The following is a 3,875-nucleotide window of genomic DNA, read 5'->3' on the forward strand; positions in this document are numbered from 1 at the left end:
AATAATAATTATATTGTAAAACATGTTTATACAAATTTTGCTGGCCTTTTCTTGTTCCCAAGCATCGCACAGTTTTACGCAAGTTATGGTTCAGCCTATCAGACTCCCTACGCTTCACAGCTCGGCTGCTTCCTTCTTTAATCTCTGTTAAATGGATTTCAGCCATCAAAATTTGACCTCCAACGAGAAAGTGATAGGTTATATATTCAATAATTGATCGATGTTATATAGTATATGTATGTATGATGCAGTTTTTGTAAACTGAATGTACGTTTTGTTGTTTTAAGTGTTGTTGTGCTTTTAATTGATAACTCCGCACCGCAAGCCACGTCCCCATCTACGTGCGCGCGCGTGATTTTAATTTCTCCTCTTTCATTTTGGGTACTCCAAAGTCTCTCTTCATTTGGCGACGGCCAAAAAAACAGCTGAAAGTTCAAGTTAATCCACGTAACATTTCTCCAATTAACTTGAAGTTTATAATATTTATTAACATTAATAAATATAACACAGAATAAAATTCGAGAGTATGTGAATATGAAGTCTTCGGGAAAAATAAAATATGAAGTTTCCAAGTTAGAAAAGCAAAACAAGAAAAAAGTTACTCCTTACAAAATTTTAGATAAATACACCCAAAGACGGGAACCATTAACCAGTATGTATGTCACATGTTGGGGCGTGATATATTACATAGACCAAAACTAAGTCGCCAATTCATTTAATAATCAGGTTACTTATTATTTGTAATTGTTCTGTTGATTCATTATCATCTTAAAGAGGTTGAGATAATTTGTTATTATATAATAATTAATTCAAATATTGAATATGAACTTCAACGTTGAACTCAATTTTTTTTTCCCAAGAAAAAAAAAACCAAAGCCGGACGACGGTCGACGGGATACAAGACAGATTGGAAGAGGGGAAGACTTATGAGACAAAGCAAATGGGCCCATTGTTGTGAGTTGGGCCAGAACCAACCCCTTTCAGAACATTGTTCGTAAATACGTGCCCCGTAATGGTTGGGTTTTCGAAGTTATTGGGGAATATGTTCTTCCACTAACGGACCCGACAAGCGCATTCTTTCCCCAAAAAATGATTAATTGAATGTGGCATGAATCTCGCAGCTGCATGCGTAAAACAATTTTCATCCGCCTATTACTACCTTGGAATCTTTCCGTCGTTCATGATTCACCTTCTTCGGGTCATTCCGCGAAATACACAATAAATGTGATATATGCAGTTCCAGCGTATCTGGACATTTTTCTCGACGAGTAAAAAGGCCTCCTTTCCCCACCGCCCCTTCTTTGTGCCCAGTATTTAAGACTTCCACTTTGCCAGAATATGCACTGACCATTTTCAGAGGGGATCGCTTCCTCCGCCTCCACCACGACGTGGAATTTCCCGTCTTTTCTTTCGGCCATGTCCACCGGCAAAGAGCTCGTTCCCAATCACAATGACACCTTTCAGAAGACCCAGCAGCCTTTGCAGGTGAGGCCCGATTGTTCTTTCATTAATTTACTGACTATTTTCAATCTTCAATTTATGATCAAGTCGGGACTTATATCAGTTTAATTTTGTTTTTCTTGTCCCTGAAATGTTTTCAATTTCATTTTTGGCGTTACCAGTATTTTGCTGGTTCAAGCTCTTAGCCTCCAGTTCTTTATTGTCGCTTTCCGCACAGTAGTGATGTTTCAAGCTGAAAAGTCATCTTTGAACATTTGGACTTAATTTAACCACACATACCCCATGTGTGTGAAAGCATCGATCCATCCATCAGCTCATGTCTCACGGTCAATCTTCTGTTTGCTTTGTTCTGAGAAAATACATCTGCGAAGAGGGCTCAATAATTGTTGGGCAATCTAAAGTCCTTATTGCGTTATGATTTGTCATCTCTTTTCGCTTCATCGCTTGCTTTTATATACCCACGAAGATATCAGCAACTCGTTGCTTCCATGTATTTCTCATATTGGTGCCACAGTCAACATGCCCTGGATTTTTTTCGCTTTGTTCCATTCATGCTTCTGAGCTATTTGTTCATGCATTTCTAAATGCTGATGAGTCTACCTTGGAATTTTTGGATTCATTATTTTGTTCAATGCAATTGGCCTAAGATTTCGATGTTTATTGCCAGATGAGATGTCTGAACTTATTTATGTTTTATTGAGCCCATGGGATCATCCTAATTAGTTATCTCTTCATAATTGTATCATGACGCAGTGTCTTTTCACACGTTAAACATTCAATTCCTATATGTTTCCCCTGTTTTAGTTGCCGTTTTGGTGCAATTTCTTTGCTTCTGTATCAGTTAGTTGCTTGGTGAATGGCATAGTATTTCCAATATCAAAACAAGTGATTGAAGATGCCAGCTGGTTTAGTTGATGGCGTATTTGCAACTGATACTAGGCCTGGGACCAATTATTGCCTGGTAGGAAGTGGAGGGTTTTGAGTGCTAGGTTTTACTGTGTATCTTATGTTAATGGGCAAATAAGAAACAAAACAAACTTCACACTTGCCATGTGTAGTTTTTTTTCCTCCCTTAATTGCCTGAACTTGTTTATGTTTGTCATTGCTTACGTTATCACTTATGTAGGTTGCAAAGCGCTTAGAGAAGTTCAAAACGACAATCTTCTCCCAAATGAGTATGCTTGCCAACAAACATGGGGCCATAAACCTTGGTCAGGGATTTCCCAACTTTGATGGTCCGGAGTTTGTAAAGGAAGCTGCAATTCAGGCCATAAGGGATGGGAAAAATCAGTACGCCCGGGGTCCTGGAGTTCCTGACCTGAACTCGGCCATTGCAGATAGATTTAAGAAAGATGCTGGGCTTACGGTGAACCCTGAAAGAGAAGTTACCGTTACCACTGGATGCACAGAAGCAATTGCTGCGACCGTGTTGGGATTAATAAATCCTGGTGATGAGGTTGTCCTATTTGCTCTCCTTTTTATGATTCTTATGAGGCCACTCTTTCCATGGCTGGTGCTAAAATAAAATGCATCACTTTGCGCCCTCCAGACTTTGCTGTCCCCTTTGAAGAACTGAAGTCTACCATCTCAAATGGTACCCGTGCCATTCTCATAAATACACCTCACAACCCAACTGGAAAGATGTTCACGCGAGAGGAGCTTGATGCTATAGCATCTCTATGCATTGAAAATGATGTTCTGGCTTTTGCTGATGAAGTTTATGATAAGTTGTCTTTTGATATGGATCACGTTTCTATAGCTTCTCTTCCTGGAATGTTTGACAGGACAGTAACAATGAATTCTCTGGGAAAGACGTTCTCGTTAACGGGGTGGAAGGTTGGATGGGCAATAGCACCCCTCACTTGACATGGGGTCTGCGACAGGCACACTCTTTCCTCACTTTTGCCACCTGCGCTCCCATGCAGTGGGCAACTGCAGCAGCTCTCAGAGCGCCAGATTCTTACTTTGCGGATCTCAAGAGGGATTATATGGCAAAGAGGGAGATTTTGGTGGATGGATTGAAGGCTGTTGGTTTTAAAGTGTTCCCGTCCAGTGGAACTTACTTTGTTGTGGTGGATCACACACCTTTTGGACTGGAAAATGATGTTGAATTCTGTGAATATCTAATTAAGGAGGTGGGAGTGGTGGCAATTCCTACCAGTGTATTTTACTTGAATCCGGAAGAGGGAAAGAATCTAGTCATATTTACTTTCTGCAAGGATGAGGAAACTCTAAGGGCTGCAGTTGAAAGGATGAAAGGAAGACTGAAAAGAAAATGATCCGGATAAAAGGTTTGAGATGGTTGAACCCTAATAAGCCACGGGATGCACTATATATGTTACAGCACGGAAATAACGTATGAGAGGCATTTTTCTCCACTGGGAGCTTTCATTGTAGGATAGTAGTAACTTCTG

The 3,875-nt window shown here is 40.2% G+C and overlaps 1 pseudogene; it reads left to right on the plus strand.

The window, feature by feature from the left end:
* The first annotated feature begins 1,392 nt into the window (after positions 1-1,392).
* Positions 1,393-3,875, plus strand: LOC114716690 (probable N-succinyldiaminopimelate aminotransferase DapC; annotated as a pseudogene).

The sequence above is a fragment of the Neltuma alba genome, unplaced genomic scaffold, assembly GCF_004799145.2.
Source record: "Neltuma alba isolate B1F8T4 unplaced genomic scaffold, ASM479914v2 tig00011685_pilon, whole genome shotgun sequence".
In the NCBI taxonomy this organism is placed as follows: Eukaryota; Viridiplantae; Streptophyta; class Magnoliopsida; order Fabales; family Fabaceae; genus Neltuma; species Neltuma alba.